This window comes from Dermochelys coriacea, chromosome 8 (genome assembly GCF_009764565.3).
Source record: "Dermochelys coriacea isolate rDerCor1 chromosome 8, rDerCor1.pri.v4, whole genome shotgun sequence".
NCBI lineage: Eukaryota > Metazoa > Chordata > Testudines > Dermochelyidae > Dermochelys > Dermochelys coriacea.
In genome coordinates this window covers 23,063,067-23,086,609 of record NC_050075.1, presented here as the reverse complement: position 1 = coordinate 23,086,609, position 23,543 = coordinate 23,063,067, and the positions used below count along the sequence as shown (strand labels likewise).

Sequence of the window (23,543 nt, the reverse complement as noted above, 5' to 3'; positions counted from 1 at the left end):
CAGGGCTGCCTGTGAATAAAGAATATAAGAATGCCCTTAGATTCAAAGTTAATCTTCCATCTTCCATCCAGCCAAAGCGATCAATGGTCTCTGTTATAATCTACAATGGGTGAGCCTCAAGATGTTCAGAGGGTCCATTCAAAAAAAAAAAAAAAAGCTGAAGCTATTCTGCACTTACCCAAACTTCTGTGGTCACTAGATCCAGCTGGAAATCTCTCAAGAATGTGCCTGTTTGTGAGATCCCCAACACTGAGGCCAGAACCTCAGTCAGGCCAAATAAGCTGCGAGAATTACATTTCTCATGGTGTTTTGTTGGTTTTCCCTCTGGTCCCAGCCCAAAGCTAGGATGCAGGGGGAATCAATTATTTAAAACTAGTTAAACAAAAACTGATTTCAGCCTCAGGAAATGTTCCCTTTCTGTTCGGTTCTGGCAGAGGTTCAGGTTGTTCTTATTTTATCCAAACCAGTTTTCCCAGTTTTTGTAAATGCTGCTTCTTCATGGGCCAGAGATTGCACTATTGAGGTTCTGGGGATATTACAGCCCTACCCTCTTTTCACCCTCTTCTGAACTGTTAACTTAATTGACCTTCTTTTTGGCACTCCTCACTCCTATCAGCCCAGGGAATGAGAGAACAGGATATAAATTAAACTCAAGTGTTACACAGCACAGTGCAGCAGAGCATAATCATTAGGCCATTGGCTGGCCCCAAAATTCCATTTGATTTATAAACAATTAGCTCCAAAAGTGAGTGGCTCACTAGTTTTGTTCTGTTTTGTTTTTTTCCTGGAGCTTCCTATTTGACAGGCAACCCCTTCCCTTCCTCTATATGTCCCTTTGAGTGCTAAAAACACAGTCCGATTCATTCAGTTACTTTGCGTGAAGAAAAATATGACAGATATCGACCTGATGAGGTCAGTGCGGAGTTTCTCTCAGCCTCTGTCAAGCCTTCCCCTGACATTAGAAAGATGAGAGGCTGTGTCAATCAAATATGGGTTCCAGCCACAAATGACATTACTTCCTCTCAGTGGTTATAGCATTGTATAAAAACAAAGCACCTAATATTCATGTCTTGACTTGTTTTGGTTTAGAAGGGATTTTGCTCATACAAATGATATTTCATCATGTAAATTTCTCTAGTACAGTGAGGCAAGGCAGTATGACTTTCCAAGAAAATATGGTATTTCTAAAGTAAGAGAGAAACACAGGGCAAAGTCCCAGTATTACAGAATGTCTTGCATAACAAACTCCCCTGAATACTTCAAAAGTGAAATATTATATACCTATGTGACGCTCTGTACCTCGGGGGAACACCCTACACCCCCATGTTCATCTTTATAAAATGATTGTGTGGTATCCAATGCAAAGTTTGTTATGTTGGGTGTCTTCGGAAGACTCATGATTCACTGAGCATTATTGTTACAGTAATGTTATAGGTTATAATTCCATGTATGTAGTTATAGGGCTGAAAATGTATCCTCATGGCTTAAAGTAAACCCAGGCAAAAACTCTCCAAGAGCAGAGAGACGGTTCACACCTCATCAGGGCACGTATGGGACAAACCCAGCCCAGCCTCACAGGAACAAAGGACGCTGGCCTAGGCAGCAACAAAATAATCTGTTAGACTCTCAAGAGAGTCACCCCCCTTCCTTTGGTCAGTTTGGAACTGCGATGAGGTAATGCTCACCCTGACTCTGAAGGGGTGGGGCAAGGCAAGAGGGAAGAAAGGACATGATAAAAGGAAGAGACATTTGCCATGCTCTTCTTCTGTCTTCCATCTACATCTACAGGCACCACACCAAGCAACTGAAGCTCTGATCAAAGGGGAGAGCCTGGCTGAATGGCAACCAGTCAGCCTGTGGTGATAAGCATCTAAGTTTGTAAGGGCATTGAAAGTGTTAAGAGCAGCTTAGAATGCATTTTGCTTGTATTTCATTTGACCAAATCTGATTTGTTATGCTTTGATTTATAATCACTTAAAATCTATATAGTTAATAAATCTGTTTGTTTATTCTACCTGAAGCACTGTGTTTGGTTTGAAGTGGGTCAGAGATTCCCCTTGAGATAACAAGCATGGTACATATCAATTTCTTTGTTAAATTGACGAACTCATATAAGCTTGCAGTGTCCAGCGGGCACAACTGGACACTGCAAGATGAAGGTTCCTAGGGTTGTGTCTGGGACCGGAGATATTGGCTAGTGTAATTCAGTTGCACAATCCAAGGAGCAGCTTACCTGCCAGAGGTTGTGCATGAACGGCCTAGGAATGGGGGTTCTCAAAGCAGAGCAGGGTAAGGCTGGCTCCTAGAGTCAAGGATTGGAGTGACCTAGCAGATCATCAGTCCAGATAACACCGGGGGGACCATCACAACCTATGCAAAGCATGCTTCTGTGTGTAATCATAAGTAATAAAGAAGTGTGGTATTGCTCTTTATGGACACAACTTTCTCTAGCTGTAATTAACATTTGAGAGTGACACTCAGCTGAGATGTTCTGTGTGATGATCATGACAATATTATTTTTGTCATTACTGCCGGAGGAGTTACCACTTGCCTGAAACATATAATGTGTTTATTTTAGATCAATCATATTTAAGGGGGCAATTAGAAAGGCAGAGTTATCCCAGAACATACTCCACTATATGAAATTTAGGGATGTAGCACATCTGTAATACAGATCCTGTGACTGTGGCATTCTGCCAGCTTCATAAAGTGAAACTGAGCAGATGGCAGAGGACTGCAACTTGCAGTCTGATCCATGTGGGTGGACCCTTATGCCAGCATGGAGTTCGACTGATGTCACTGGTGATCTGTGTGGTGGAGGGATCCATCCACATGGATCAAATTACAGGACTGAGCCTAAATAAACAAAATACAGATAAAGAATACAGAATTTTCTACTGAAAATTATTATGACTGAGATTGTGAAATAAAATGGGATCTTCATCCACTTGAACGTTCATTTTATTTTTTTTATAAGTTCAAAGGGAGCATGTGACAAAAGCCTACGAGTAGGTATAAAAAAACGTGACTAACAGAGGGCTAGCTGTTGCGGGTGAAATAGAAAATTACAGTAGGGTCATAGCAACAACAAGGATAACAGTGGGTGAATCTGCTCAGCATCTTAGATGTCTATACACAAATACAAGTAGTATGGAGAATAAACAGGAAGAATTGGAAGTATTAAGTACCTAAGCTAAATTGTGACTTAATGGCATCAAAGACACTTGGTGAATTATTGATATAGAGATGTATAGCTTGTTCACAAAGTACAGTCAGGGAAAAAGGGAAGAGAAATTGCATTATACATCAAAAATATAGTCACTTGTTCTAAGATCCAGAAGGAGCTGCAAGGCAGACCAATTGAAAGTCTTTCAGAGAAGACAGAAGATGAAAAAACAGGGGAGATATTATGATAGGGGTCTACTAAAGACCACCAAATCAGGAGGAGGAGGTGGATGAGGAATTTCCAGAACAAATAAAAGAAATATGCAAAACAAAATACCTGGTAGTAATGGGGGGACTTTAACTATCCAGACATCTGTTGGCAAAGTAATATGGGAAAACACAAAATGTCCAATAAGTTCTTGGAATGTGTGGGGGACAACTTCTAGTTTCATGAGGTGGAGGAAGTAGCCAGGGGGACAGGAATATTTTACTTGATTCTGACTAAAAGAGAGGAATTGGTTACAAATCTGAAAGTTGAAGTCAATTTGGTGGAATCATTTCATGATCAGTTTCATGATGCAAAGGAAAGGAAGGAATAAGAGCAGCAAAATAAGAACAATGGACCTAAAATAAACCAGATTTTTACAAACTCAGACAACTGGTAGGTAAGGTCCCATGGGAAGAAAATCTAAGGGGAAAAGGAGTTCAGGGGCACTGTTAGTAGTATTATTGTAGCCATGTTGGTCCCAGGATATTAGAGAGACAAAGTAGAGAAGTAATATGTTTTATTGGATCAGTTTCTGTTGGTGAAAGAGACAAGCTTTTGAGCTACACAGGGCTCTTCTTCAGATCTGGAAAAGATTCTTCAGTTAAATACAAAGTGAAACAGATTGTTTAGCATAAGTAGTTAACGTACTGTAAGATACCATTCAAGGTGAAGTGGCCTGTTAGTACCTGTGCAATCATAGGATAAAACAGGAGGGGTTACAGATTGTTGCAATAATCCATAAATCCAGTGTCTTTATCAAGACCATGATTTTTAGTGTCTAGCAAAGTTATGAATTTAAGCTCTCGGGCTCATTTTTTGAAGATGTTGTTCAGATTTCCTTTATGGACGAGGAGCGCTTGCAGTTTTTCAAAGAGACAGTGTTAAAAGTGCAACAGCAAACTATCCTGATTCTAAGGAAAGATAGGTTTCAGAGTAGCAGCCGTGTTAGTCTGTATTCACAAAAAGAAAAGGAGTACTTGTGGCACCTTAGAGACTAACAAATTTATTTGAGCATAAGCTTTCGTGAGCTACAGCTCACTTTATCGGTTGCATCTGATGAAGTGAGCTGTAGCTCACGAAAGCTTATGCTCAAATAAATTTTTAGTCTCTAAGGTGCCACAAGTACTCCTTTTCTTTTTAAGGATAGATAGGAAGACTACTGAGAGGACAATATAGGAGCTCTATTAGCAGCTCTTTAATGAACCTAAAATCAAAAGGGAATTCTATAAAAAGTAGCACCATGGCCAAATTGCTAAGAGTGAGTACAAAAGAATAGCACAAGCATATAGGGACAAAATCGAAAAGGCTAACTTACAAAATGAATTACACCTAGCAAAGGACATAAAAGGCAAAAAGAAGAGATTCTGTAAATACATTAGGAGCAAGAGAAAGACAAAGGAAAGTGTAGGTCCCTGGTAAAGAGACCTAATAGATGAAATCAAGAGGACAGAGATGTTTAGCATTAACGTTTAGGTGTTTATTTTGCTTCAGTCTTCACTGAAAAAGTTTATTATGACCTCATTGTCATGGGTGAGGTCCCAGAGGAACAGAGAAGGGCAAACATAGTACCTATATTTAAAAAGGGGGGAAAAGAGGACTCAGAAATTATAGATTAGTTGGCCTATCTACAATACCTGGAAAGATACTGGGACAAATTATTAAGTAACCAGTTTGTAAGCAGCAAGAGGATAATAGGGTTATAAGTAATAGCCAACAACAAGAACAACTCAAGTCAAACCAACTTAATTTCTTTCTTTGACAGGGTTACTGATGTAGTGGATGGGGGAAAGTAGTAGTCATGATATATCTTGATTTTAGTAAGGCTTCTGACACAGTCCTAAATGACATTCTCATATGCAAACTAGGGAAATGTAATATAGATGAAATTACTATAAGATGGGTACAAAACTGGTTGAAAGACTGTATTCAAAGAGGAGTTATCAATGTTCACTGTCCAACTGGAAGGACATATCTAGTGGGTCTCACAGGGGTCAGTCCTGGGTCTGGTACTATTCAGTATTTTCATTAATTATTTGGATAATGGAGTGGAGAGTACGCTTATGAAATTTGCGGATGACACCATGCTGGGAGGGGTTGATAGCACTTTGGAGGACATAATTAGATTTCAAAATGACCTTGACAAATTAAACAATTGGTCTGAAATCAACATGATGAAATTCAATACAGACAAGTACAAAATACAATACTTAGGAAGAAAAAGTCAAATGCACAGCTAGAAAATGGGGAATAACTAGGCAGCTGCACACTAAAAAGGATTTGTGAGTTATAGTGGATCACAAATTGAATATGAGTCAACAACGTGATGCAATTGCAAAATATCATTCTTAGGTGTATTAGCAGGAGTATCACATATAAGACATGGAAGGTAATTGTCCCTCTCTACTCAGCACTGGTGAGGCCTCAGCTGGAATCCAGCTCTGGGCACCACACTTTAAGAAAGATGCGGACAAATAGGAGAAGGTCCAGAGGAGAGGAACAAAAATGATAAAAGGTTTAGAGAACCTGACTGTGACAGGGTCAGGTCAGATGGCTACAGGAGAGTGTTCTTATTGGGATCCGGGAAGTGGGCGGGCGAGGCCCGTCCACAGCTAAAGGATCCCCCCCAGCCTAAAAGGGGGATCCACAGGACCTAGATACCCAAAAAATTCCGGGGGACAACTAATAAAATAACAGGGACAGGAGTGCGGTCAAAGGGTCAAAAGAAGGGAACCGGACGGGGACACCGAGCAGAGAACCCCGGACAGAGCCCACTGCTCCTCAAAGGCGTCAAGGGAGTCAGAGGACGCCGCCCAGAGGAACTCTGCCCGGATACGTGAACGGACCGAGGATCGGAAATAGGCCCTACAGTCACAGGAGACTCCATCGGCCAACCTCCTCACTCTGGTTTTGTAGATGGCCATTTTAGCTAGGGCCAGGAGGAGGTTGACCAGGAGATCCCGTGACTTTGTGGGGCCACGGATAGGGAGTGCATAAATGAGAAGGTGAGGGGAGAAGTGCAACCAGAAACGTAATAAGATATTGGTGAGGAGCCGGAATAGGGGCTGCAGCCTGGCACACTCCAGGTAGACATGTGCCAGGGTATCCCTCACGCCGCAAAAGGGGCAGGTGTCTGGGATTGTGGTGAACCGCGCCAAGTACACGCCCGTGCTCACGGCTCCGTGAAGGAGCCGCCAACTGACATCCCCGGCGGGCTTTGGGACTAAGATGGAATATAGGCTGCCCCACCGGGGTTACAGGAGAGTGTTAGAAGGTAGATATATTAGTCCCAGATTAAGCAGGTCCATTCTCCCTGGATAAGGTAACAGGGGCAGTTCAGAACAAGAAGGAACTTGCTGGAACAAATTCAGGCAGGTAGGCTAATTAGGACACCTGGAGCCAATTAAGAAGCTGCTAGAATCAATTAGGGCAGGCTGGTTAATCAGGGCACCTGAGTTTAAAAAGGACCTCACTTCAGTTTGTGGCATGTGTATGAGGAGCTGAGAGTGAGAAGGTGTACTGCTGGAGGACAAACATTATCAGAGACCAGGAGGAAGATCCTGTGGTAAGGATAAAGAAAGTATTGGGAGGAGGCCAGGGAGAAGTACCCAGGGAGTTGTAGCTGTTGCGCAGCTGTTCCAGGAGGCACTCTAGACAGTTGTAGTCCACAGGGCCCTGGGCTGGAACCCAGAGAAGAGGGTGGGCTGGCTTCCCCCCCAAACCTCCCAACTCCTGATCAGACACAGGAGGGGTTGACCTGGACTGTGGGTTCCACCAGAGGGGAAGGTCTCTGGGCTGTTTCCTGACCCACATGGTGGATCAGCAGAGACTGCAGGGATTGTTCTCCTTCCTTTTTCCCAGGCTGGCCAGTGATGAGGTTAGCTGAGTGAATGGCAGGTTTGAGCCACTAGCAAAAGTGGCCAAATTGAGGGCTGCCGTGAATCTCTGAGGCAAGCAAATCTGCCAATAAGCACAGGACCCACCAAGGCAGAGGAGGAACTTTGTCACATAAGGAAAGGTTAAAAAAATCAGGTATGTTTAGTCTTGAGAAAAGAACACTGAGAGGGCCCTGATAACAGTCTTCAGATATGTTAAGAATTGTTATAAAGAGGAGTGTGATCAATTATTCTCCATGTCCACTGAAAGTAGAAGTATGTTCTATGTACTAATTCAAGTAGTAATTGCCTTATTCTACAGCAGGGAAATTTAGTTTAGAGATCAGGAAAATTCTAATTATAAGAATAAGTAAGCACTGGAACAGGCTTCCAAGGGAGATTGTGGAATTCCCCACCATTGGAGGTTTTTAAGAACAGGCAAGACAAACACCTATCAGGGATGGTCTGGGTATACTTGGTCCTGTCTCACTGCAAGGGGCTGAACTAGATGACCTCTACATTTCTATGATTCTATAGAAAGCAGGGGAGAGGGCAGCATATTCTATATTAGGTATCACAGATTCTCTCAAGGGAATCAACGCTATTATATTGGACTAGATCTTTGATTTGGCCCTGTCCATTCTGCACTAGGTCATGCAAAGAGGATGGTGAACTGCCTTAACAGGGCAGCTGGGAAATATCTTTGCATTGGGGGATTCCTGTATGGCATAAAGTCAGTATAGCTGGTTCTATGCCCCCAACTCTTGTCCTTCCCCAAGCATAGTGGCACACTGGGGCCCCAAGGATACAATTCTAGGTAGTACAAGCCTTTAAACTGCTCTGACTTTTGCCAGGAATTGAATTAGGATTGCGGGGAGGTGGATGCAGAAGCATAGTGGAAAGGAACTTATGTTTCAGGTGCTTCAAGAGGAGATCATATGTCCCTTCAGATCTGTCCAATCAAATTTCCTGAAACAATCCCTACAAAACATTACATTACCAACATGGTACAAAAATCAGTAAGAGCTACAAGCCAAACTCAGGAGCAGATGAGAGGCAGTCCTGGAGCACAGGGAGACAGGAACAGCATAGGGCAGGCAGAGCAAGATAAGCAGGGGGAAGAGACAGAATCTGCTGCTCCAACATCCATTGAAGTCAGAGGGAATCCTTTCATGGACTTCAATAGGTGCTGGATCAGGCCAAACAGTGTAAGAGCAAGTGCAAGAGTAAGTGCCCAAATATTCCATCCTGTGAGAGGTGCCACAACATCCTGTTGCCCTGCCCAACATCCCCTGCTCCTGGAGGACTGCGTGTGAATATTCATTGTAGATACTTCCAGGAGCTCTTGGTGAAACAGTGCAGCTCCATACTACCCACTATCACATGCTCACTTGTCATGAAACAGCTTAGATCTATATATTAAAATGTGACCACTCAAGCCTACATCTATATTATTTGAAGCAGATTGAACCTTATTAAATTTTATTTCAAAATGTTTATTTTAAAAAAAAATCACAGGAAAAAATATCACCCTTCTGTTGACCACATCTCATATTATTCTACTGCTGATATGGGATATTACCATTTGGGGGGAAAAAAAAGTAAAAAGATTTTCAACTTCCCTCTAAAGTAAGTTAAAGAAGGATTTAGGGTCCTAACTTTAGACATTCATCTGAAAATTTTGACCTAAGCTTGGTGAAGGTGCTTGTTATGTCTCTAGATAACCAATTAGTTATCAATCAGCTCCAGTCAAAACATCTTTGTGGTTTGATTTACATATTAGGGAGGGGAAAATGTTATGAGTCAGAAGAGGAGCTTTCATTATTGTGTATCAAATAAAAACCCTGCCAAAGCAGATAGGACTCCGCACACACTGGAGTACTTCCCCTAAAGCTGTCTGCAAGGCATACTGCCTGACCCAGCAGAAGTCTGAAACTGCCTGGTTATTGTCACAGGAAAGTGAGCTACCATAACAGTCATATGAGTATTAATTGCAGCACTTTTGTCAGGTACACCAGTGAAGTGGTGGCTACCAGCAAAAAAATAAAAATAAAAATCCCCCCAAAAACTCTGATAAGGTTCATCTAATGAAACCTCCAAAGCTGAATAAATAACTCAAAGGAACATGGGAATTTTTACACTGAATTGCATGTGTATTCCCAGTTAAAGGAAAATGCTGTTAAGTCTAGACTTCCTATTTGGGTCTTTTTAATGATAATATAACTAATACTAATGTTACAATATTTGCTGTTCCATTGAGTCTTCACCTTGGGAAGAATTACAGTAGTTAATGGATGTGGGGGAGGAGGGGGTTGGGAGCTCAGGGCACTGATGTGGGATTGGGATCCTGTCACTCCTGGTTCAGGATTGAGGTTTATTGGTGGGAGCGGGGAGGTGTGCATTGTTTCTATCTGTTGTGCCTGTTCTGTGAATTAATAGGGCTTCAGTTTCCAGGGCTTACCATCTGGTGCCTTTCATAACCACTACATTTCCTTTAAGTTTGAAATAAAAATGAGATGAGAAACTCTGGAAGAAATTTCATAGATAGCATTCATGTTCTCTAGGATTATAACATCATAGAGATGTTTGGGTTTGGTTTTTTGGTTGGTTGGTTTTTACTATTTTTCAAAAAAAGAAAGTCGGGAAATGCCAGAATTGAGGTGCTTTTGAGTGCTTGCCTTTGCAACCTTGATAATGTTCTTTTAACATAGTTTTGTGTGCGTAATTTCCTTGGTTTTTAAAAAAGCAAATTGAAAAGACAAATTGCATCATATTGACACCCACGAGACATCAGAAAAGTTAGAACCTTTAGATACACCACACATCTCTGACGAGCTAATGGAGTAACTGATAGCAGTAAGGTTGAATCCTACACATGGACCAGCATTAGAAGGGGATATGAGACACACTTCACCAGTAGGTTTCACAGATATTTGACAGCAGAGGAATGGTTCCATTCCAGGCTCTGGAGGTGAGTGTTATAGAACATTCTTCCCTTGTGCCAACCCAAACTTGATACCTTCTGCCCCATTCCCTTCAATCTGTCCCGTCCCAGTTCTGTATCTTCCCCCCCTACCGGCTCTTTGTCTCAATCCTATTTACATTGCCTATACAGTCTCAGTCTCCGTTACTCAGGCTTCTCACCCCAATCCCAGGCTCCTTGCTCAGCCAGTCTTAGTCTCCCCCTCTGGATTTGCTGTTCACATCCCAATCTCTTCCCATCATTCACACTCTCGCTCCCTCCCCACATCCAATCCCACCTTATTTGCCCAGCCAGTCCCTATCACCATTTCTTCCCTCCCCACCACTCAAGTCCCAGTCTCATGAGTTTCCTTGACTCAATATACTTCCCACCCCCCGCCCCATCTTTTTGTTCCCTTTGCATGCAAATTAGATCGCTTCCTCCTCCATGCTGCCTGGGTGCCAAGGAGAAGGGCACAGGAGAGACAGACTTCCTGCTCTCAGTTCTGGTGCCTGACCCCACACCAGCCTGGAGTACCTGGGAGCAACAATTACAGCTTCTTTTTAGTCCTGGGCTGAAGCATGAACAATTGCTCTGCAGGGATGGTGTAGGCGCAGTGAAGTCACAGACAGGGGCTGTGAGGGGATAGAGAGTGTTCAATTGCTCTGTGAAATGGCACATGTACTGTCCATCACTAGGAGTTGTGAGAGGCACCAGCATGCACAGTGAAGATGGAATCTTCAGAAATTTTAGCTGCTAAAATTGAAGTCACTACTGAGCATGTGCAAACTGCAATTTTTCAAACTTGGCCAAATTCAGACAGATTTCCAGGGATATGGCAAAAGGCACATCTGAGCCAAAGGCCACTCCCTGTCAAATTTCAATGCCCCATTCCAAAATAAGGGGGCACTAGAGCTTTTCAAAGAAAACAGAACTTAACATGAATGTAGCGGTGCTGACTCACCGCCACAGCACTTCCTGCTGGTCATGCTGAGAATTAGCTCTCAAACCACCAGGGCACCTTTTACTAGTGGTGTCTCACTCGCTGTTACTTCCACTTCCTCTACCATCTGGACTCATGTCGTTCCTGGTACACAGCATCCTCTTCGTGACATAGCCCCCAGTCGTGCCTCAGACCACTGTCTCTCCTGCATTGGGGGACTGGAAGTAGCCAACTGCAGTCTCTAGTCTTGCCCCTGGCTTCTAGTCTTGCCCCTGGCAATATGGATTTAGGCCACTCTCCTCATTGGCAAGTAGGGGTAAAGAGGGAGGGCCCAGGCCCACCTGCTACTCTGGGTCCCACCCCAGGGACCCTATAGCTGGCAGCCGCTTACTGCCCCTCCTCCTATTCCGCCTGCCCTGCCCTGCCCTGCCCTGCCCTGCCCTGCCCTGCCCTGCCCTGCCCTGCCCTGCCCTGCCCCTTTGCCCTCCAGGGAGAGACTACCCCTTGCACTGCTGAGCAGCCCTTTATCTATGGGCTGCTCCAGCAAGCCTTCTCCCGATTGGCTCTCCCAACAAATCCTTTCCTGATTGGTGAGGTTCTGCACAGCCTCTCCAAAGCTGCTTTAACCCTTCTCCTGCCTGTGTGGGGCAGCCACCCCACCACAATGAACAAAACAATGTATTTTCCTCTAGCCTTGTTATTGGAAACAGCTGAACTATTTTGGCTGAACTTTTTCAAAAACAGCCAGTCTGAGGCAGATGCCCAGCATGGAAAACTTTAGCCCAAACGGTTAGTTTGGCAAAGTTAGCAGCGACTGAAAATAGAGTCTTACAAAGGGAAGTGTCAGATAAAGTTAATAATGGGCAGAACTACCATCCCGGCCTGTAATACAGGCCACCAGGAAAACATATTACCTGCCATAATCTGTTATCCCACATCTGATGAAATAGCTAATACTTGGATACTGCAAAAAGTGACTCTCCTTGCTTATGTTTAAGTGTTTCCTCTCATCGGTTTATTTTCATCATCTCCTGTCTTCCTCCTCTTCTTGTGAAGGAACCCTTAAGTGTAAAAGTGTTAGGGCTTTCCTACACTTAAAAGGCTGCAGCAACACAGCTGCACCTGTGCAGCTGTAGTTCTTCAGAGAAGAGTCTACTATCCCAACGGGAGGGATTCTCCCATCGGGCATAGGTAATGCACCTCCCCAAGAGGTGGTAGTTATGGTAGCTTCTCCTATCAGCATAACACTGTCTACACCGGGAGTTATGTCGGTATAACTACATCACTCAAAGGTGTGGATTTTTGAGTTATACCAACATAAGTTGCTAGTGTAGACCAAGCCTAGTGTAGATCAAGCTTCCACTCACCGGTTTGTTATCAGCTCTTTTATTTTTTCTGGTTTCATTTTCCCCTTCCATTCACTTTCTCAGAGCCTCTCACTTGCTTTGGAGGATATAATAAAGGTGGAATTGTGAGAAATATTTCACTTGAAGCAAGAAAGAACTAGTAAGAAATGTTGATTTTTAGTTTATATTAGAGATGTGCCCCATTTTGTACCCAAATCTGACCTTTCCAAATGTTTGGCTGTGTTTAAATCCAGGGTTCTTGTGCATGTCCTTATAGACACAAAAGTCAGCTGTAATGTTTAGTACCAGATCCAAACTTTCCCAAAGTTCAGGGATGTTGAGATTTGTGTGGTTTTGTGGTTTTTTTTGTTTTGTTTTTTTTTGTTGTTCTGGCTCATCTCTAGTACAAACTCAACCAGAGGAGTAATTCATTAGGACTACCTTTATGAATATTTTTACTTCATATGGCTATCCATGAAAACTTTGAGGCTGCAGCTAACTAGAGAATTTGAAGTTTGAACCTATTCAATGGAAGTATTCACACTGGGCAAGTAACACACATTTTCCAAATGTGGCTACTAGTCCCACTTCTGGTGACCCAGCAGATCACACATGAACCTATGTGAATATGCATGGATATACAAGTTCACATCGAAACCAAATCTTACCAATGAGTTTGCAACAAGATCCAGTTATAGGAAATGTAGACTTGTTGAAGCCCAGATTTTTTTTCACCCTTCAGAATTAAAGTGTCCATGTAAATTACTTCCAACATCAAAAAATTGGGAGCCTGCTTTGAACAAAACTTCAAAGAGTTCATACAACTCTACCTTAAAATTTGTGCTTATTGCATATGCAATTACCACATTTCACTGCCATTTTCTCTACTATGACATGTAGAATGATAGCTTTTAGCCCAGGAATCAGCAACCTTTGGCATACGGCCTGCCAGGGTAAGCCCCCTGGCGGGCCAGGCCAGTTTGTTTACCGGCCACATCCGCAGGTTCAGCAGATTGCAGCTCCCACTGGCCAGGGTTCACCACTCCTGGCCAATGGGGGCTGCGGGAAGCAGCACGGGCCAAGGGATGTGCTGTTCGCCGCTCCCCACAGCCCCCATTGGCCTGGAGCAGTGAACCAGGTAAACAAACCAGCCCGGCCCACATGGGGCCTTACCCTGGCAGGCCATGTGCCAAAGGTTGCCAATCCCTGTTTTAGCCACATGAGAAATAAGGTAGATAATCAATTACTTGTATATTTTTTTCAGAGGGATGTAGAGACATAACCATAAGACAACGAACCATTTAGATTTTGGCCTACTGTACATAAATGTGGATTACTGTGACAGAAGCCTGTGGTAGAGAGCAGAATGCAGATCTCCCAACCCAGGCCTGTGCTTTAACCATAAGATCATCCTGGTCTCAGTTTATGAAAAACACTAAAAATTCTTTGACAAAGCACAGATAAGAACAACCTGACACAGATGGCTGCTAAATAGGGTCACTGGCTTGGGTTCAGGCCAACTCTGAGGTAACTGAAAGTCATTGCCATTTGAAGTCTTGTTGTTTGCATATATAAAATGAGTGATCTCACTCCAATTCCTAGTAGATACTACCACCTCTCAGAAACGAACCCCCACAATTCGCACTAACTGGAAGCTCATTGGCAGCCTCACCCAAGAAGCCAAGCCAAGGCATATATCACAACCTCTGACATACTAAATGTGTGAAACAATCCTCAAAAACGTGCAGCAAAGGATGCTAAAGTCTTTTTTTTCTCTCAAATTTTAGCTCCTTTTTAATAACTTCACTCATATCCAGAACATCTTCTTGGCTTAGTCAGAGACCTTGCCAGGCCAATTTTTCAGTTTTCCTGAGAAATTAGAGCAGCTGTGGGTGAAGGCAGAAGCTCTAAGGCAGTGGTCCACAAACTGTGAGGCGTGCACCGTAGGGGGCACAGGCCAGCCCCCATAGGGGGCAGGGAGAGAGCACCCCCCAGCTCAGTTCCTGACCTCGGCCCCAGCTGCTGGCACTGGCTCCCGGCCCCACGCCTGCCCCCATCCCCAGCTGTGGCCCAAGCCGCAGCCCCACTCCAGGTCCCACTTCTGGGGGATGCTGACAGGGATAAGAGGGAAGCAAGATTAAAAAGTTTGAGGACTACTGCTCTAGGGAAATCAGATGACTTAACTGGAATTCAGCAGCTTCTAGGAACTGTTGCCAATCCATGAGCAAGAGACTAAGAAAACCACCCTCGTTTCTCTTCAGACTTTCCAAAAGCCAGTAATCACCACAGCACAGGTGGCTGACACTGGGAGGTTTCTCTGTCCTCTAGTGGAGCTGACTTTATGGTTCAGGGCCATTCTAATCCCCATTGGCCTTATTGCTCTGGTTTGTTCTCTGGTGGAGCCCAGCTCTAAAGTTCAGTGCTTCTTCTGGTCCCTGGAGTTCTATCTCTATGGCAACAGAAATTTGGAGAGGTATGGGCCAAGGATTATAGAAACATGGAACTACCCTCTCCTCCCTAGAGTTGGTTCCCCACAGATGGGAATAAGGCACAAGGTGGTGTGAGGTAACTTGCAATACCACTACTTGTGCTGTACCTGTTCTGTGAATATTCATTACTGGGCTGTCTGTCTCCCTACACAAGCAACAAAACAGCCACTTCAACAACAAAAACTAAGCATAGAAGAAAATAGACTACCAAGTTTCATATAAAAAAGAAACTCAGTCCTCACACACTCTTCTGTGCCTCCCAGGGGTGGGTGTACAGTGACCTGGGGAGGCTTCAGTCCGGTGACCATGACACAGGGATAGTAGAGGGTTCAGAAGTTCTTCCCTAAGTTTAGTGAGGGTGCTAAATAGGAAAAATCACTGGGGTAATCATCCTTTCTTCCTCTTTCTGGTTCCGCTTATGTGAGTGAATGTGATGTCTGACCTTGCCTGACACACTTGACTAGAAACAGCAGGGTATGTAGTGATAAAGGGAAGTTAATGAATTTCCATGTTAGTCAAAGAGTTCATCAGTCCACCTCTCTGCAGTGAGAAACTCTGAAAACTCCAAAAGGATTTAGCAAATTCATTTTTCTTCCCATCCCTCTGTGTAACCCTTTGGAAAGAACAGTGGGATAGATACTGTGTCCTGCTAAGAGTAGCATAAAGGGACTTAACGGGTAAAAACACACATCTCAGCATAGGCACCAACTTCCTGAGTTCCCGGGGGGGCAGGTACTCGACCCCCACTGTGCCTCAGGCCCTTCACCCCTTTTCCAAGTGCCCATCCCTGCCCTGCCTTTTCCTGCCCCTGCTCTGCCCCCACCCCACCTCTTCTCACCCCCACTCCGCCCCCTCCCCTGCCTCTTCCTGCCCTGTCTCCTCCCCCCCAGTGCCTCCTACACACTGCTGAACAGCAGATCACTGCAGGTGGGAGGCTCTGAGGGGCAGAAGGAGGAGCTGAGCACCCACTATTTTTTTTTCATGGGTGCTCCTGAGCTGGAGCACCCATGGAGTCTGTACTTCTGCATCTCAGAGAATTTCCCCAGCACAGGCGTAGCAGAGGAGCCACACAGACAGACCTACAAAAAGCCTACACTCATGCATCCCTTGGCATAGGGGCATGGCAGGGGAGTGGCTGAAGTCAGGAGGAAGCATTTTGAGGTCAGTGATTGGAACACTCTGTGCAATGGCTATTCTGGACTGCGGAGCAGCCCACTGGTGACTCTGGGGAAGCCTCTGTAGGTGAGAGCAGCCTATAGGGCTGCTCTAACCCACGACAGGGGATACATCAATCCCTGAAGGAGCCCTGAACCTGGGCGGCATAAATTTGTCTTAGAGCCACCTTTCTCCTCCTCTCTCCAGTTTTGCACCTTCTGGGCTGTGCCTCTTGGGAGGTCCAGCTCAGAATCTGATTCCATGAATACAAAGTTTTCCAAAATCATTGTTTTTTAATAAAGGGGGTTTATTTTGTATGTGTCACAGTGACAAGCTGAAGAGGGTTTTTGTAACATTTCTGGTTCCCTCAAGATGGAGAGGGCTGGGGTAATGGAAGAGTAAGCCTCTGCTTTGCTTACTGACTCCTGAGAGAAGCTAGTAAAAATATTTCTGAAAAGTAGTTTGTTTTTTTTTTTTAGCCTTGGAATACACCACATTGCTCTAAGTGACAGATATTTAAAAAACAAAATATAAAAAAGTAAACCCCACATAACAACCTCCTGAGCAAGGATATCTCAGACCAATCTATAAGATCTTCACACACACACGCACCATTTCATATTACACAAGCTGACTCTCATGCTGCAAACATTTCCAATGAATGTCTTTGATGGTTGGTTTGCCAGGTGATTTGCCACCCTCTATATAGTTGTAATTCTGAGAAACATTTCACTTAAATGGAAAAAAACAAACAAATAAACAGACTCCTCAATCATCCATCTGTCTTCTCTGGAAATACATGACCCCTTGGTTACCATGTAGGGTTAATATCTGGCTTTGTACTGGCTAAAGAGGAAAACTTTTTGTGGGATCCTCATGTTAAAATTCTGTCAGAACATCACTGACATAGTATTCACAAATCATATTTTCAGTTCTTTTCTCTATAGCCTTTGAAAACTAGAAATGTAAACTAGCTTGACATTTACAGGATTTTGGATGGCTGTTTTTTAAAAATAAATTGGAATTGCTGAATGATATGATGTTTTTGAGCTGAGTAAGGATTCCATGGTTTCTTGTTTAGAATAATAATGAAGACAACCTTTTCCTTGGAGCATGGCTATGCATTCTCATTCCTGTGGGCGGTTTTCCCTTCTTGTCATACACAGATGATGGTAAATTCTCCATGTCCTGGTTAAGGGCTAGCTGTGCCTCTGATTCCTTCTCTAGTGTCTCTGAGAGCACCACTTCAGGTCTATGGTCTTGTGCCTTCACTTCTTTCAGGATGGAAAGCCCATAATTCTAGACTTCACTGAAAGAAATAGCTCAAGTTAGTATACTTGAGTTTCTTCACTCAAGCTAGCCTAGATTGAGTGATAGCTCCTTTTTAAGGGTTGGTCTTTACTGCATTGTTTGACCTTTAACTTGAGTTTTGCCCCAAACCCAATTCCTGTCCACACAAAAATCTCTAGCTCAACATAAATGGTGATTTAAGCTCCAGCTAATTGGGCCACTGGAGATGGAGTTTGGCATTGGGTTAAAGCCCAAGTATTGCTGAGGCTCAAGATAGTAATTCAGTGGGGATTCAGCAGACAGAGTTACAACAGCTCTTCAACTGCTAATCCAATCACTCAGCTAATCTACTCTTACATAGCTTTCAATCAAACTAGTTCACATGGAATAACATGCATGTACCACCTCGAGGTTGCAGTGAAGACAAGCCATCAGACTAGGTGCTATGCTCAGTGCCCTCAGTACCAACTGTGCTTACCAGGCAGGTCCCACTAAGATCAGGTAGCTGTGATTCTTCCCTTCAGGAGCCTGTGACTACTGGATTACAGTGACCCAAAACAGCCTTCTTCAAATACAAGTATTGTTTGTTTTTTACCATAGGAACAAAGCATAAGGGGGAAAGGATTTTTAAAATAACAAAAGGTCTACATACTGGTCTATTTTTATCTAGGGTTGTAGGCAGGCCTTACCCCAAACCCCTAACTCCTGGGAGTCTGGGTCTCAGACCATTCCCCTTAAGTCTCTCTACCTCCCTGTTGAGGGCCTGACTTTAAATCAAGCTAAAGTTCTTTGTTCTCACTTTCCCACTTCAACCTGCTTCTCAAAACCAGTTTGGTAGGCTCCCAAAGGGTCAAGCCAGAGAACCAAAGCAAAACACCTTTGTAGTATCACTCAAGTGTTTTGTAACAACCCCACAAGTGTGTGTTTGAGGGATGTCATCTCACGCTCATGTCAGTGTCTTGCCTTTCTGTTTGTTCCCCAGTAGCATGTTGATTCTTATGGATCGTCTTTGAACCCTCTCCAATTTATCAATATTCTTCTTGAATTGTGGATACCAGACTTGGACACACTATTCTAGCAGTAATTGCACCAGTGCCAAATATAGAGGCAAACAATATCTCTGCTCCGACCTCAGGTTTCCCTGTTGTGCATCCCAGGATCACATTCGCTCTTTTAGCCATAGTATCACCCATTCAGCTGATTATCCATCTAGACTCCTGAATGTTTTTCAGAGTCACTGCTTCCCAGGATAGAGTTCCCCATGCTATAAGTATGGCCTACATTCTTTGGACCTAAATGTATACATTTACATTTAGTTATATTAAAACACATATTGTTTGCTAGTGCCCAGTTTACTAAGTGATCTAGATCACTGTGAATTAGTGACCTGTCCTCTTGATTATTTACCAGTCCCCTAATTTTTGTATCATTTGCAAACTCTGTCAGTTATGATTTTGTTTTCTTCTAGATCCTTGATAAAAATGTTAAATAGCACAGGGACACAAACCAATCCCTGTTAAAATAAACACAATTAATCATTTTTCACATATGTACAAGGTTAAGACTTGGAATTTATGCAGTAGAAAAAGAATCAATGAAGCATCCATTGAACAGTATGTGAGAGAGCTTTGGAAATGGAAGTCTCAAGAATGAAAAATGCATTCCAAAAATAAAATTTTTAAAAATGACTAATAGCACATACAAATTAGTTACCAGGAAGAAACAATATCTTATCCGCATGATGTAATTAGCGTCTGCGGGTATGGGGAGGTAAACAACAACTTCCTCTTCCGGGCTTTTGTGAGTCTATGTTTGATCCTACATTGCATCAAAGGAGAAAAAACATCTGTCATGTATAGCCTGAAATTTTGTGTGAGACATCACATAGAGTACAATCAGCAGGGATATGACAGGAGACAAGCCTAGACAGGAACTGCTTGCAGATCATGCAATGTCTTAAAATGATGAAATAGGTACAAATTGTACATCACACTAAGTAAAAATTTGAACCTGTAATTTAGGGATACCTTTATCCCACAGTTATGGGCACATTTGTAAATGTGGCCTCAATTATGGATGTCACACATTCTTGATCCAATTTTAGGCTTTTAGGCATTTAAATTTTCGCAACCAACAATTGCAGTACCCAAAATTAGAAGCTACTATTAAAAGTTTGGCCATTAGAGCCCAGATCCTCAAAGGTTTAGGTGTCTAACTCCCTTTTAGGAACTAGACCTAGGTACCTATAGAACAAAAGCAAGTTATTTCGTAAACCCAGAGATATAGCTGAGCAATCACAAAGATAATTGATTCAGATTATGAGGAGGGAGCTACTGAAAATGTACCTGTAACTCCAACAAGGAGCTTTTGTCTATGTAAGATGAACCTGTGAATGATGGAAGTCTGGCTCTTCATGATGGCTCCGGTACTCCCACATGGGAGCCACCTTCAAAGATTCCCTTACTGTCTCTGACACAACCATGGCACACACAAAAATTCAGTCAATTGGTGTGTGACTATAATGTTTTTCAATAGAGAGAGCAAACCTGGACTTTCAGTCTGGAGGAATTAATTTTAGATGAGTGTAAACTACAAAGAAAGGAACAAATATAAAGTCTCTGCGAGAGAGTATTGTGTGTGTGTGTGTGAGAGAGAGACTTAATCTGTAACAATATCCATATTGAATATGTTTCCCTGCAAATAACCATTACAAATACATAGGCGTCACAAACTCCTTCTGCCAGTAAGAGTAGTGATGTGTGGTGGGACATAGGGGGAAGGACGGGATATGAAAGGGTAGGGGGAAGCTGAGGAAAAAAATAAAATATTAGGTAAGAGAAAGGAAAATAAAAATGAGTCAATAGTTATATGGGAAATACAGTGAGTGAGGAAAAAGGCGTAAAATTAAGGAGAATAGAGAATTCCAGATGAAAACTTTTATAACAGAAAAGGGCCAAAGAGGATGAGGTTAGGCAAAAATAGCAAGCAATTATTAAAAATTCTTCAGATTTTTAGAAAAATCTGGAAAAAAGTGGTTAAGGAAACAAAATGGAGAAAAGAACAAAAGTCAGGAGTTAAAAGTCAAGTTCCCTTGTTCCAGCCCAAATTATTTTATTGGCAATAGTAAATCATAAATATTTCTGTAAAAAGAGGCACCCTCATACATGACCTGAAAAAACCATATAATATTTTGAATGCTTTCCCCAAAATTTTGTCATTTGCTGCCTGATCAGGATGTTGAGAGGTTGCTTGCTTCCTCAGGAAAGAAAGACACAGATGGGGACTATCTGGAAATAAACCGTGTTGTATTTGATAAGGAAGATGAACTATAGCACACTTAATACAGAAGGCTAACCTGTTATCATTTTCATAAGATAAGAGGAAAGGAGTCATTTTAATTCCTGATTTTGTTCCCATCTGAGCCTAAAAATAGATCCTCTTTAATTTCTGCATTTCACTACAGCAATCTGTCCTTCTGCCCTTCGGCATTTAACAAGGATGTTAGTCCAGGGTGTGCTCATATAAAAGAAGGTAAGACCAGAGTTCGTGGGAGGCTTCTGGGCAGAGTTATGTAGGGTGATGAGCAGTCAGTTTTGTTTTTTTTGTTTATCCTTTCAAACAAGACTAAATCAGTTGCTGAGGGACATGAAATGAAACACCACAAGTCAAATTCTGCTCCCAGTTACAGTGCTTTAAAACCTGGAGTAACTCCACTGAATTCAATGCATTTATAACAGTGTAGTTGAGAGCAGCATCCCATTTTGATACTTTAAAAAGGAAGGCCAACATGGTACAGAGTGGACAAATTCTCCTAGGTGATTAGTCTAAATGTGGACCAGATCAGTAGTGACTGAAAATCATTACAATCTGGCAGCTGTTTAGTGGCCTGAGTGCAGAATGAGCAGGTGACTCTTGGTCTTGTTCTTAAAACAATAGAGGTCCACATTACATCACGGTAGGAGCAAAGTGGAGTTCTTGCTGGCAGTGTTAGCCAAAATGTAGAGACTGGAGGTTTCTCAACCTATTTGCCTCTAGTGTTGCCCTCTCCAGATCAGGATGTTAAGAACATAAGAACGGCAATATTGGGTCAGACCAATGGTCCATCTAGCCCAATATCTTGTCTTCTGTGGCCAATGCCAGGCACTTCAGAGGGAATGAACAGAACAGGCAATCATCAGGTGATCCATGCTGTCATCCGTTCCCAGCTTCTGGCAAACAGAGGCTAAGGACACCATCCGTGCCCATCCTGGCTAATAGCCATTGATGGACCTATCTTCCATGAATTTATCTAGTTCTTTTTTGATGGCTGGTACATGAGATAGGAATTGGTGGAACACAATGACTGGACATAATCTCCTGTTTAGGCACCTTTCACAAACACTAAATTTGCTTAGAACTCTAGAAAAAGAAAAAAGGTTCCTTCAAGTGGATTGAATTTGAGATGCATTTAACAATCTATGAAACCAGAAAAGTAATGCCTAATTTGATTTTTGGCTTCATTGAAACTAAATTTTCCATGGAAGCTGAGGCTCATAACAGGTTCCTCAAGACATCATTCATTTTGCTCTGCCTGTGGATGATCATGATGACTAAAAGGTCACAGACCTTTGAAACACCAGTCAGGCGTTTCTGGAATTCCATCTCAAACCATTTAAAGAACATTCCACTGGATGTTGGAACACAGAAGTGTGAAAGTCTTATTAACCCTCCTCGAACATCTCAAAAAATCTGTATAGAGACAATTCTGCATATATATGTTTTCAGAAGGTGGAAGGTTTCTTTTCTCATTCTATGGGCCAAATTCAGCAGTCCTTTATTGAGGGAAAAATTGCAATTGAAATCAATGGGAGTTTTGCTTGATTGAGTATTACAGAATTGGACCCCTTAGTATTAGGGGGATTTTCATGGAAACATACACTTCTTTGGAATCTTACTACTTATTCCAACCCTCGAGGGATAATCTTCTGTTCTTTTTATGACATCTTGATTTGCTGTAGTGACAAGTACTCTAGTATGACATCACAACAGGAAGATTGGAGAGCAGGCAGTAGAAGTAGGTGAATTCCCATGAAACAAAGATCTACTTAAGTATTTTGGAAAATGAGGAAAGGAAAAATATGTAAAATACTGACTATAATACAGAAGTGGAATATACATTTTCCATGAGGGATCAGCAGCTCTTTATATGTAGCTTCTGATCATAAAACTGCCCAGTTTCATCAACTTCTTTCTCCCCACCTGCTAATGAAACTGGCCTAAAAAAAGACTCAATAAATAGTTTCTCCTTATTTTTGCGTTTTCCCCAGATTCTGATTTAATTTATACATCTCCTTATTTACACTGGTGTAGGTGAGAGGAGAATCAGGGATAGCTTGTGTAGTTGTTAGAGCTGAGAACTACCTACCAGGAAGCCTGAGTTCTATTCCCACTCTAACTCAGTTTCCCTATTTGTAAGACAAAGATAACGCCCACACTCCTTATGTATCCCAAAGTTCCTGGGAGAAAGGCACCATCATTTGTATAGAATAGGTCAGGCTGCTGTTGGTTTGCTGCCCAAACATGAGATCATTTCTATGAGTCATCACAGAATAGCTAAAGGTTGGGATGCATTTGCAATGACAGTTGGATGTCTAAATTCCATGAGTAGTTTTGAAAATCTCAACTAGGCAGCCCCAAAGGGCTTGTCAAAAAATTGTTACTAAAACAAAATTTTGACAAATTTGGGGGGAAACCCATGAAAAAATTATACAAAAAGTTCCTTTCCATTTTTCACCTTTTTTTTTTTTTTTAAAAAAAAAAAAAAAAAAAAAAGGGGGTCCCCACTCCTGCCAATGGTTAGAAGTTTTGCTCTTGCTAACCACACATCATATTTCATGATCATGACAAGGGCTCTCTCCTTCCTAGAGCAGGAAAATTCTCATCTCAGCCTATCTAAGCCTCAGACAGCTACCAGCCACTAGCATAGCTGCCTATGGGTGATCTTCCACAGACCAGTTGTATTTGAGTGAACAGTTTAGGGCTGGAGGCTCTCATTCTCTGGGTTATAAGTAAAA

The 23,543-nt window shown here is 42.6% G+C and overlaps 1 long non-coding RNA gene across 1 annotated transcript; it reads left to right on the top strand.

Annotated features, from left to right (window-relative positions):
* The first annotated feature begins 1,167 nt into the window (after positions 1-1,167).
* On the top strand, positions 1,168-20,529 carry LOC122461250. The gene is made up of 3 exons (XR_006283117.1): positions 1,168-1,178; positions 15,569-15,575; positions 20,303-20,529. It is a non-coding gene; the product is annotated as an uncharacterized LOC122461250 (long non-coding RNA).
* Positions 20,530-23,543: the final 3,014 nt, after the last annotated feature.